Here is a 14,202-nt window from a genome sequence, read left to right as displayed (position 1 = left end):
TGAGTACTATCTCTGACCAATGAGACTCAAAACTAGCCTAATCTCACCTGGCTTCCTTCTATTGAAGCCCTGTAAATTAGTCAGCCATACTTCCCCAAATTAGACCCTCAGCCCTTTTGCCAGTTTCATGCCTAGCATTTTCAAATAAAGATGTATGTGAATGGTACTGTGTCTGATTTTCTTCCACAAAAAGAATCATTCATTTCAGAGCTAGAGTAAGCCTCAGATATATGTGACTATGCACACTCAATTTATAAGTAAGTACATTGAGATATCTCTATGGGGAAGCAAACATTTCTCATTTTTCTCACTCTCTGGCTATAAATCCCTAGATACAGAGTATAAAGTGGATGTGTAAACTAGAAAATTTGACAAAAGTACACTTAGCTTTTGTTGTTCATAAAGGATCTCTTCTTAGTTTATAACTCCTCTCGATTATTTTTCTATGTAAGTTCAGCTGAAGGTTAGTTCTTTTAGCTCTGGGCCAACCATGTGAGTGTAATTTGTCCTTTAAGGATACTGTGGCTTGGCTTTTCTAAACCTCCTCAGGAATAGGATGAGTACTTTAGGTGAAAATTAAGGAGCTTTTGGTGTTCATCTTTCTAGAAGTATCTCTAGCAGCACTTAGAGCCAATCTGGAAACCCATGACATTCATTTGCAAACAGATTTCTTAACTGACAAAGGAGAATCTCTGCCCTCTGAACTCAGGTGCTTCATTCACCTCAGTGTCAATAGTAGGAAGCTGATTATCAGGCTTTCTGTTAATTCCTTTATTGGTTCTGTTAGGTAGTTAGAATAGGGAAAAGGAGTCCAAAATGCTGGTGGCTAAAAGACAAGGAAGAGAAAAGCCTGTGAAAATAGAACAAAGGAAGGTCAAAGAAAGGTCAGAGGACCAGAGTGAGGAATTCAGGTAGAATGGCACTCCTGGCTGAGCTCAATTTGCATAGGGTAGGGCCAGGGGGAAGAAAACATATAAAAGGAGGAGTCAAGCACTCTCTTGCTCTCTCCCTCCCCCGCATGCCTGTGCTCTTACTCTTTCTCTCTCTCTCTCCACCCCTGCCTCACCTTGTGCATATGCTCCCTTGCTCTCTCTTTCTCTCTCTCCTGTGTGCACAGGTTCTTTCTCTCTTGGTCTCTCCCGACCCTACCCCTCCCCCACCTACCACCACCCCACCCCACCCCCGCCCCGCCGCAGGCTGGCAGGCTTCTCCCCTCTCTCTTCTTTTCTTCAATCCAGTTCAGTTCAGTCGCTCAGTCGTGTCCGACTCTTTGCGACCCCATGAATCGCAGCACGCCAGGCCTCCCTGTCCATCACCATTTCCCGGAGGTCACTCAGACTCACGTCCATCGAGTCCATGATGCCATCCAGCCATCTCATCCTCGGTCGTCCCCTTCTCGTCCTGCCCCCAATCTCTCCCAGCATCAGAGTCTTTTCCAATGAGTCAACTCTTCGCATGAGGTGGCCAAAGTACTGGAGCTTCAGCTTTAGCATCATTCCTTCCAATGAAATCCCGGGGTTGATCTCCTTCAGAATGGACTGGTTGGAACTCCTTGCAGTCCAAGGGACTCTCAAGAGGCTTTTCCAACACCACAGTTCAAATGCATCAATTCTTTAGCATTCAGCCTTCTTCACAGTCCAACAATTACATCCATATGTGACCACAGGAAAAACCATTGCCTTGACTATACAGACCTTAGTCAGTAAAGTAATGTCTCTGCTTTTGAATATACTGTCTAGGTTGGTCACAACTTTTCTTCAAAGGAGTAAGCGTCTTTTAAATTCAGGGCTGAAGTCACCATCTGCAGTGATTTTGGAGCCCCCCCCAAAAAAAGTCTGACACTGTTTCTACTGTTTCCCCATCTATTTCCTATGAAGTGATGGGACCAAATGCCATGATCTTCGTTTTCTGAATGTTGAGCTTTAAGCCAACTTTTTCACTCTCCTCTTTTACTTTCATCAAGAGGCTTTTTACCTCCTCTTCACTTTCTGCCAGAAGGGTGGTGTCATCTGCATATCTGAGGTTATTGATATTTCTCCCAGCAATCTTGATTCCAGCTTGTGTTTTTCAGGTCCAGTGTTTCTCATGATATACTCTGCATATAACTTAAATAAGCAGGGTGACAATACACAGCCTTGATGTACTCCTTTTCCTATTTGGAACCACTCTGTTGTTCCATGTCCAGTTCTAACTGTTGCTTCCTGACCTGCATACAGATTTCTCAAGAGGCAGGTTAGGTGGTCTGGTATTCCCATCTCTTTCAGAATTTTCTACAGTTTATTGTGATCCACACAGTCAAAGGCTTTGGCATAGTCAATAAAGCAGAAATAGATGTTTTTCTGGAACTCTCTTGCTTTTTTGATGATCCAGCGGATGTTGGTAATTTGATCTCTGGTTCCTAAAAGACAAGGGCCACTGCCATTTAGGACTCCTTTTCCCTATTCTAACTACCTAACAGTTCCAAGACAACCAGGGTCCCAAAAAGTATCCCCAAATCACAGAGAATATGTAGTAACTTGAATGGCTTTACTTACCCTCTGTGCCTGGAGCACCTATGCTCTTGATTACCAATGGCAGAGATACAAGAGACATAGGTTAAGTCCCTGGATTGGGAAGATCCCCTGGCATAGGAAATGCCAATTCACACTAGTATTCTTGTCTGGAAAATTCCATGGACAGAGTAGCCTGGTGGGCTACAGTCTATGGGGTAAAAAAGAGTTGGATATGGCTAAGCAACTGAGCACACATACACATCTCTACCCTATGATAAACCACTCCCTACCCTATGCCACATTCTACTCATCAGAGTATTTCTAAGATTACTTTTTATCAGTTAGTTGCCAGACACTAAATTGAATAGATCTTAGCCATGGTCCAAAATACAAACTTCCCCAGTCATTTATCTTCTCCTGAAAGTTTATCTTCAACTAATCTATAGTTCCTTCTCCCCAACCTAATCTCATTTATTCTAAACCTTTAATGTATTCCCTAAAATGTTTGTCTCCTTGTAAGAAAAATGCTTTTTTGTTTTTTTATAATTCAAAATATAAAATCCTACCTTGACTATTTAACTGAGAACACCCCTTCACCTTCTTGCTGTAACTGGATCCTGCTCCCTTCCTGGGGTGACTGATTTTCCCAGGGCTTCCCAGAGTGGAGACATTCATACCACTTGACTCAGGTTTCAATAAAAGGTCAGTGTTCTACTTTTCCTGAGTGCATTTTCCGGACTCTTCTGACATAACACTTATATTAAAATCTTCCTCCCCTGACAATGAGGACAGCCTGAACTCCACTTCCTCACTGTCACTAGTGACCTCCTAATCATTCCTTCTCTTTCAGAGAACTTTCAGCTCTAGCTCGTGACATTCCTACTACAGCTCCATTACTCATTCAGAGATGACTCAAACAATGGCCTACTTCCTTAGCTTCTTAAATTTCTCAATTTATGACCCTGTGATTTCCTCTGTTCCCTTTTATCCACACAATCTCATGATCACACTAAAGCACTTTACCTAATTCTATATTCAATTTCTGAAAAGTTATATTAAAAACTACCTCTTTTCAAAAACTGTCTGATGTTTATCTTTTGTTCACTCTTATAGTCACCCCAAAAGACCTGCTCTTCAACCTCACAGGGGTCCCAGGTTTTCAGTCCCTCCATGTTCTCTAAGGCTCTCAGAACCTTCCAAACTCCATCTAATCTAATCAATTTCATGGTATGTTATTTCAATCCAGCTGTTCTTTTCTCTGACACAGCTACCCAGTAAAATCCAGTTTTTAATTATTCATTTAAAACTGAAAAATGATCATTCTTTTGACCTATGCTTGGGTTGTACAGCAATTATTATGAGAAAAAAATAATTGTAGTGCTACAGATCAACATCCTATAAGATCATTGACAAGTTTAGCTAAATTCTTTAAACCAGGATAAAGAAACAGGATGTACAGGATGTACAACTGCATTTCTGAGTATAAGAAACAAGACTTTCCAAGGAATAGTAATGAAAAAAAAAATTAAAAATTTAAACAAATAAGAACTAATTTCAAGGTAAGTCTTCAAACTTCATATAGTTTAAGTTTGATCTTTTTGAAAAATCTTCTGTTTTGTTAATAGCCTTTCATCTCACTTACAAAAGAAATGTCTATCACTCAATGAATTCAGATCATACCATTCTCTTTCCATGAGAATATTTTCCAGGCTCTGAAAAAAAAGGGGAACTCTCTTTAATGACTGACCACAATACTATAAACATTTACAATTTTCTTTTTTGTCTTCAGTAACTTTTGTTATGGTTTAAGATGCAAAAGGGGCATTTTGGTCTGCTTTGGTAAGTCTGGAGTACATATATATGATAGTGGGTGGTATAATACAATTTTTATTTTAAAATATTTCCTTTTCCTTCTTCAGACACTTTTCAATAAATACTCTAAGGAAGTATTTATTGGCCCTGTCTTCCTCCAGACAATTTTTAGTAAGTATTCCTGAGGGAGAATTCCTATAAATGTAATGAGAATATTGATGAGAAACTCTGAATGATAAAAACGTTTGTTTCCAATCCCTATATTTTAATGCAATAAATTATCTTCAGATATTCTTAATTCTCACTTCTAAAACAACTCAATATCTAGAAGGAAAGCACATCTAAATAGCCTAAGTATGGATTGGTGATGTAGATTCTTTAACATGTAACTGTTACCAAAAGTGTATGTTTCCAAAAGAACTAAATTTTTCAAAACACAGTAAACATTAAGGAAAAAATTATTATACAATTTTTTGCATATTAAATGTAGCTGAGACTTATTTTATCAAATCATATCATATGGAATAAATATTCCAATTATAGCCAATCCTCATCATACTTCAACTGGTGAAATGGCTTTTTACCTTCAGCAACAAGTGTATATATATGTGTGTGTGTGTACACTAACTGTTGAACTAATTTGTTTTTAGAGTTATATACACTGCCCACATATTAAAAAGGCTTGAAAATGAAGTCCCAAGAAATTGAGTTATTTTGACTTTTTACATTTATAATTTAGTCTCAATTAATTATTCTGAAGAACTAAAAATCAAATATAGATAGGTATGTGTGCATAAACACACACACACACAACACCACACATACATCTTTGCCAAAAGAAATTTATGACCTTCTTATTAATCTTCATTTGTATATTTGTAATTTTTACTATATTATGTTATGTTACATTGTTATTTTATTGACACAAAAGAATGAGAAATAACATTTATCACTGATACCTAACTTGTTATAAAATCTGTTAAAATAACTAATTTACTTAAACATTTGAATTGATTGGTTTTAGTTTTATATTTTGCAAGATAGTCTATAATGTTTTCATCATTGTTTTTTATACTAATCCTAAGAATGTTTATTAATATATCTTCTTCAATTGAAAGTACAATTGCCAGAAATTGAGAAAGGATTTGTTAGAACATAAGCAAAATTTGTCAACTACTACTCCATAATACACAGACATCAGAGGAAAAATATCTGAGATTCTTTCTATGCAAAATACTTCAGTTCAGTTCAGTTCAGTTGCTCGGTCGTGTCCGACTCTTTGCAACCCCATGAATCGCAGCACGCCAGGCCTCCCTGTCCATCACCATCTCCCGGAATTCACTCAGACTCAGGTCCATCAAGTCTGTGATGCCATCCAGCCCTCCTATCCTCAGTCGTCCCCTTCTCCTCCTACCCCCAATCTCTCCCAGCATCAGAGTCTTTTCCAATGAGTCAACTCTTCACATGAGGTGTCCAAAGAACTGGAGCTTCAGCTTTAGCATCTTCCTTCCAAAGAAATCCCAGGGCTGATCTCCTTCAGAATGGACTGGTTGGATCTCCTTGCAGTCCAAGGGACTCTCAAGAGTCTTCTCCAACACCACAGTTCAAATGCATCTATTCTTCAGCACTCAGCCTTCTTCACAGTCCAACTCTCACATCCATACAAAATACTTGGAGGAGTGTAAACCTATTTTTATTTAGCTAGCCAAGCTACTTATTTAAATAATTAACTGAACTCAGGCTTTCCACTTGGTACTGCATCATGTGTTGAGAATTAACATAATGTCACTGAATCTCTAAAATGTGTTAGAGAATAAGATTCCTCCAACAAGTTTCCTAGAAGAGAAGAAAAATAGAACTGGAAAAAAGAGTTAAATTCTGATGAGGTTAAAATAAATCAGATAGGGACTATGGTAATTCAGGAAACAGCTGCAAGCTTATTTATGTAATGTGTTGATTTGTAAGCTATTCGATTTTCTCTAATCATTTTTGTTACAATAATTTATGAATTATTTTAGAAAGGTTTTATGTTTTGGACTATATTAAGCAAAAACAAGAAAAAGGATTTGATTATATTTAACAAATGGGGCATAGGCCTGGCCATGGTGTCGAGCCAAACAGGTGAAGACCAGATTTTTATTTTTTGGACTGCCAACTCCAGAGATTCTTTCAATGAAACTTTTTCCAGGAGTAAGTTGAATGCATGTTGTGATTTGGTTTGGAAAAAATGGGAACATTTCTTTTTAGTTTCCATTTGATGGATAAGACATTTAAGGTATAAAACCCATACCCAGTGTTAAATATTTAGTAATTGTACTGAGTTTAAATAGTGCTCCCTCTAAAAACAATAATTCATGTACACATGGAACCAATGAACATGGTCTTAATTTTAAAGTCTTCACTGCTAAATCGCTTCAGTCATGTCTGACTCTGTGTGACCCCATAGACGGCAGCCCACCAGGCTCCCCTGTCCCTGGGATTCTCCAGGCAAGAACACTGGAGTGGGTTGCCATTTCCTTCTCCAATGCATGAAAGTAAAAAGTGAACGTGAAGTCACTCAGTCATGCCCGACTCTTCGCAACCCCATGGACTGTAGCCTACCAGGCTTCTCCATCCATAGGATTTTCCAGGCAAGAGTATTGGACGGGGTACAGATATAATCAAATTAAGCTGATGTTACACTAACCCTGGGGGCTGCGATCCGGTGCACTAAGCGTGGCTGAGAGGAGTTATCCCACGTCTGAGGTCAGGGGCAGCAGCCGGGAGTGCCAGGCTGTGACCAGCACAGGAATGGCCGAGAGGAGCTACCCAAGTCCAAGGTCAGGGGCATCCGAGGTCAGGGGCAGCCAGGAGAAGCCACCTCACACCCGAGGTCAAGGGCAGTGGCCAGGAGGAACAACCCAAGGAGCAGTGGCTGCGCGGGCGTAGGAAGGCCTAGAGGAGCTATCCCACATTGAAGGTCAGTAAGGGCGGTGGTAAGGAGATACCCTTCATCCAAGGTAAGGAGCAGCGGTTGTGCTTTGCTGGAGCAGGCGTGAAGAGATACCCCACGCCAAGGTAAGAGAAACCCAAGTAATAAGGTAAGTGTTGCAAGAGGGCATCAGAGGGCAGACACACTGAAACCATACTCACAGAAAACTAGTCACTCTAATCACACTAGGACCACAGCCTTGTCTAACTCAATGAAACCAAGCCATGCCTGCAGGGCAACCCAAGATGGGCAGGTCATGGTGGAGAGGTCTGACAGAATGTGGTCCACTGGAGAAGGGAAGGGGAAACCATTTCAGTATTCTTGCCTTGAGAACCCCATGAACAGTATGAAAAGGCAAAATGATAGGATACTGAAAGAGGAACTCCCCAGGTCATTAGGTGCCCAATATGCTACTGGAGATCAGTGGAGAAATAACTCCAGAAAGAATGAAGGGATGGAGCCAAAGCAAAAACAATACTCAGTTGTGGATGTGACTGGTGATAGAAGCAAGGCCCGATGCTGTAAAGAGCAATATTGCATAGGAACCTGGAATGTCAGGTCCATGAATCAAGGCAAATTGGAAGTGGTCAAACAAGAGATGGCAAGAGTGAACGTCAACATTCTAGGAATCAGTGAACTAAAATGGACTGGAATGGGTGAATTTAACTCAGATGACCATTATATCTACTACTGCAGACAGGAATCCCTCAGAAGAAATGGAGTAGCCATCATGGTCAACAAAACAGTCCAAAATGCAGTACTTGGATGCAGTCTCATAAACGACAGAATGATCTCTGTTCGTCTCCAAGGCAAACCATTCAATATCACAGTAATCCAAGTCTATGCCCCAACCAGTAACGCTGAAGAAGCTGAAGTGGAACGGTTTTATGAAGACCTCCAAGACCTTTTAGAACTGACACCCAAAAAAGATATCCTTTTCATTATAGGGGACTGGAATGCAAAAGTAGGAAGTCAAGAAACACCTGGAGTAACAGGCAAATTTGGCCTTGGAATATGGAATGAAGCAGGGCAAAGGCTAATAGAGTTTTGCCAAGTGAACACACTGGTCATAGCAAACACCCTCTTCCAACAACACAAGAGAAGACTCTACACATGGACATCACCAGATGGTCAACACTGAAATCAGATTGATTATATTCTTTGCAGCCAAAGATGGAGAAGCTCTATACAGTCAAAAAAAGAAAAAGAAAAACAACAAGACCAGGAGCTGACTGTGGCTCAGATCATGAACTCCTTATTGCCAAATTCAGACTCAAATTGAAGAAAGTAGGGAAAACTGCTAGACCATTCAGGTATGACCTAAATCAAATCCATTATGATTATACAGTGGAAGTGAAAAATAGATTTAAGGGCCTAGATCTGATAGATAGTGTGCCTGATGAACTATGGAATGAGGTTCATGACATTGTACACAAGACAGGGATCAAGACCATCCCCATGGAAAAGAAATGCAAAAAAGCAAAATGGTTGTCTGGGGAGGCCTTACAAATAGCTGTGAAAAGAAGAGAGGCGAAAAACAAAGCAGAAAGTGAAAGATATAAACATGTGAATGCAGAGTTCCAGAGAATAGCAAGAATAGATAAGAAAGCCTTCTTCAGTGATCAGTGCAAAGAAACAGAGGAAAAGAACGGAATGGGAAAGACTAGAGATCTCTTCAAGAAAATTAGAGATACCAAGGGAACATTTCATGCAAAGATGGGCTTGATAAAGGACAGAAATGGTCTGGACCTAACAGAAGCAGAAAATATTAAGAAGAGGTAGCAAGAATACACGGAAGAACTGTACAAAAAAGATCTTCATGACCAAGATAATCATGATGGCGTGATCACTAATCTAGAGCCAGACATACTGGAATGTGAAGTCAAGTGGGCCTTGGAAAGCATCACTACAAACAAAGCTAGTGGAGGTGATGGAATTCCAGTTGAGCTATTTCAAATTCTAAAAGATGACTCTGTGAAAGTGCTGCACTCAATATGCCAGCAAATTTTGAAAACTCAGCAGTGGCCACAGGACTGGAAAGGTCAGTTTTCATTCCAATTCCAAAGAAAGGCAATGCCAAAGAATGCTCAAACTACTGCACAATTGCACTCATCTCACAAACTAGTAAAATAATGATCAAAATTCTCCAAGCTAGGCTTCAGCAATACGTGAACCATGAACATCCTGATGTTTAGCTGGTTTTAGAAAAGGCAGAGGAACCAGAGATCAAATTGCCAACATCGGCTGGATCATGGAAAAAGCAAGAGAGTTCCAGAAACATCTATTTCTGCTTTATTGACTATGCCAAAGCCTTTGACTGTGTGGATCACAATAAACTGTGAAAAATTCTGAAAGAGATGGGAATACTAGACCACCTGATCTGCCTCTTGAGAAATCTATATGCAGGTCAGGAAGCAGCAGTTAGAGGAACAGTTAGTGGAACAACAGACTGGTTCCAAATAGGTAAAGGAGTACGTCAAGTATGTATATTTTCACCCTGCTTATTTAACTGCTATGTAGAGTACATCATGAGAAGTGCTGGGCTGGAAGAAACACAAGCTGGAATCAAAATTGCTGGGAGAAATATCAATAACCTCAGATATGCAGATGACACCACCCTTATGGCAGAAAGTGAAGAGGAACTAAAAAGCCTCTTGATGAAAGTGAAAGTGGGGAGTGAAAAAGTTGGCCTAAAGCTCAACATTCAGAAAACAAAGATCACAGCATCTGGTCCCATCACCTCATGGGAAATAGACGGGGAAACAGTGGAAACAGTGTCAGACTTTATTTTGGGGGGCTCCAAAATCATTGCAGATGGTGACTGCAGCCATGAAATTAAAAGACGCTTACTCCTTGGAAGAAAAGTTATGACCAACCTAGATAGCATATTGAAAAGCAGAGACATTACTTTGCCGACTAAGGTCCATCTAGTCAAGGCTATGGTTTTTCCTGTGGTCATGTATGGATGTGAGAGTTGGACTGTGAAGAAGGCTGAATGCCAAAGAATTGATGCTTTTGAACTGTGATGTTGGAGAAGACTCTTGAGAGTCCCTTGGACTGCAAGGTGATCCAACCAGTCCATTCTGAAGGAGATCAGCCCTGGGATTTCTTTGGAAGGAATGATTCTAAAGCTGAAACTCCAGTACTTTGGCCACCTCATGCGAAGAGTTGACTCATTGGAAAAGACTCTGATGCTGGGAGGGATTGGGGTCAGGAGGAGAAGGGGACAACCGAGGATGAGATGGCTGGATGGCATCACTGACTCGATGGATGCAAGTCTGAGTGAACTCTGGGAGTTGGTGATGGGCAGGGAGGCCTGGCGTGCTGCGATTCATGGGGTCACAAGGAGTCGGACACGACTGAGTGACTGAGCTGAACTGAACTGATGTTGAATAAGAGCATTGTGTGTGTATGTGTTCAGTTGCTCATTCATGTCCAATTCTTTTGGGATCCCATGGACTGTAGCCTGCCAGGCTTCTTTGTCCTTGGGATTTCCCAGGTGAGAATATTGGAGAGGTTTTTCACTTCTTCTTCCAGGAGAATCTTCCTGACCCAGGGATCAAATCCCCATGTCCCACGTTGGCAGGCAGATCCGTTACCACTGTGTTTGCCTAATTCAATAATTGCTATCCCTATAAGAAAAAGAAATTTGGACACATAAATACACAGAGAGAAGGTGATGTGAAGATGTACAGGGAGACCATGAAGTGAAGATGAAGGCAGAGACTACAATGATACATCTACCAATGAAGAAACTTGGACAGCTGCTCTCAACCATCACAATCTAGGTAGTATCCTTCCCTAGAACCTTCAGAGACAGTGTTTCCCTGCCTATACTTTCATTTCAAATGACCAGGCTCCAGAAATGGGGCCAAGAAATTCCTCTATTTTTAAGCTATCCAGTATGTAGTTCTTTGCTACAGCAATCTTAGGAAACTAATACAATAACCAGGTATGTGTATCCTCAGTTTCTCAGTTGTGTCTGACTCTTTGTGGTTCCATGGACTGTAGCCTGCCAATTCTTCTGTCCATGGGATTTCCCAGGCAAGAATACTGAAGCAGTTTGCCATTTCCTACTTCAGGGGATCCTCCTGGCCCAGGGATCAAACATGTGTCTCCTGCACTGGCAGGTGGACTCTGCCACTAGCGCCACCCAGAAACCAAATACATAGTCATGTCTTTTGGTAAATACAAAGATTTGGGCTCCAGTGTCCCTTTACACACCAAAATTAGTGGATGCTCAAGGCCTTTCTATTAAATAATGTATCTTGATCACTTAAAATACCTAATATAATGTAAAAGCTATGTAAATAGTTTCCTTTGTGCAGCAAGGCAAATTCAAGCTTAGCTTTTGGGAAATTCCTGGATTTTTTTTCTGAATATTTTTGATTGAAGGTTGGTTGAGTCTTGCAGATGTGGATACTATAGATACAGTGGGCCAATTCAATACATTTACATTCATGATTTTTCCAATGGAATATGTTACTTCCTAAATTTTGGACTTTTGAAAAATGTCAGAATTTAATATGGTGCTCCCCTTATCTTTATTAACTTTATAAAAAAGCTGCAGTTGGAAAGCAAGTTTGCAACATATCTCAGGTAGTATTGAAGGTAGAAGGACAAGGGGACAACAGAGGATGAGATAGTTGCATGGCATCACTGACTCCATGGACATGAGTTTGAGCAAGCACCCGGAGTTGATGATACACAGGAAGGCCTGGCATGCTGCAGTGCATGTGGTCACAAAGAGTCCAACACAACTGAGAGACTGAACTGAACTGACTGAACTTCGTACTAAGGTGGTATAATCCAAAGTGTTAGCCTGTTGAGCATAGGGCAAGAAAAGGAGAACAGAGATTATGCATCTGGGGACCAAGATGGGACAAGGGACAAAGCCATAATAACACAGAATCTACATTTAATAGTATCAGCATATAAGTTGAGCTCAATGCACATTAGTTACACTTTCCTCTTCTTTTCCATAAATGGCAGACCATTTTTATAAATAGATGAACCATTTATAATAGTTTGATAAACTTTAGCTATATTTTCTAGATAAAGTTAAGCCTTTTAAAGCTTTGTAGTAACACATTGCATTCACAGCATGTAAATTAATATCAGTTATTTCTTCATTGTCTTTCACTTAATTCATTTTAAAAGTTAACTATTGGCTTTTAAAGTCATGCATTTAATACTATAATTTAAGTATTTCATGGAGTTTACTTGTTTTCAATTTCAAAACATTTTAGCTATCAGGGGGAAAAAGCATAAAATTATAGATTAGAATGTGCTTTAACCAAAGTCTCATGAATCAAACATATGGAAAGATGAGAATCTCCTTATATAGTTTCTGGATTAGTTATGATACAAGTGGGAAAATAAAACGAACATAGCAAGCACAAATAAGAAAAATGAAGACCAATCATTATGAGAGAGGGGTACACATCCAGTTGAAAGGGGCCTCACAACTCATTTCCAGCTGAATGTGGCCTTATTAGAATATGATTCCAGGGATTCATATGTTCTAATCACTTTTCCCAAATAATCACTAGAATTCAAATATTTACGTAAATGTAACAAGTTTTATCGTATTATAAAATAACAAATGCTTACTCTCAGAAATTTCAAAATGCAGGAACTATGACTTTTTTTTGCATATGAATTTTAAATGTGACTTGGGAGAAGACTTATATCATATATATGTGTCTTTGTTATAAAACAAGTCCTTTATGTCCTGTGATGTATTGCACCAAATTTAAAAATAAAAATTTCAATTCATTTGGGCCTGTATTTTTCATCAACTTCTCTTTTTTGATACAAGATAAAATTTTCAAGTTCAAAAGAGTATGAAATATTTCACTACATTATCACTTAGTATCAGTCTTACAATCTAGACTTGTGAACCAAAAGAAAGAGCTTAGCATGTTCAAAGTTTTCCCCTCTGTCTGACTCATACATATTGAAGGAAACACTCTAAGACAGGATGTGTTCCTTTACTTGAGCTGGAGCCACATGTACAGTGAGATGGACGATTGTACAATTTGATATGATTTCATCAGTGCTGTCACTGGATTTGTTCTTTGGTTGGAAATAGAACATGAAGTGTACTCTCAATGTTGTCATCCCTGATGGTACCATTGGATAGAATGATCTACCTAGAAAGTGTTCAAAATGCTTACTAGTAGTATTATAAAACTCTACAGGTGATCGGAACACTAGTCCACATTTCTGCTTATATTGTGGTTACTCAGTGCTTTAGTTGTGACTGACACCTCTTTGTCAGTTATTTCTATGTAATAACTTGCCCCTCAGTTAGCTTTATTGTATTAAAACAGGACACATATCCCAAGGGAAATTCTTTCCAAACAAAACACTGAGGGAAAAAATGATATGATGTTTTTATTGCTGTGTCATTTGAAAGTTATTTTTCCTCATTTTGTAGTGGAAAGTGGTGTTATACTTTCTGTTACTCACTTAGAAAACGTATTTCTCCACTTTGTTTTGGCTATGGATAATTTGGCCAACTATTCTGTCTGGATCAGGTAAGAATTCCCCCAAAATGCTAGTCCACTTAGCTAAAAATCTTCTCAATTAACATATGAATACTGATAACAGACATGAGACTCAACAGGCTGAAAACCAACTGGACTACATTATACAGCCAAAAACCAACTGGACACTAGCCCATTGGGCTCCTCTGTCTTTGGGATTCTCCAGGTAAGAATACTAGAGTGGGTTGCCATTCCCTTCTCCAGGGGATTTTCCCAATCCAGAGATCAAACTCGAGTCTCCTGCACTGTGGACAGATTGTTTACTGCCTGAGCCAGGGGAGCTCTCATATAGAGAAACTTTCAAATATTTTATGATAATAAAAATTGAGATACTGTCTCTATTTTGGGTAGAGATAGCATAGAGGTTGAACACAGT

This window comes from Oryx dammah, unplaced genomic scaffold (assembly GCF_014754425.2).
Source record: "Oryx dammah isolate SB20612 unplaced genomic scaffold, SCBI_Odam_1.1 HiC_scaffold_2, whole genome shotgun sequence".
Lineage (NCBI taxonomy): Eukaryota > Metazoa > Chordata > Mammalia > Artiodactyla > Bovidae > Oryx > Oryx dammah.
Note: the sequence above shows the minus strand (reverse complement) of the source record.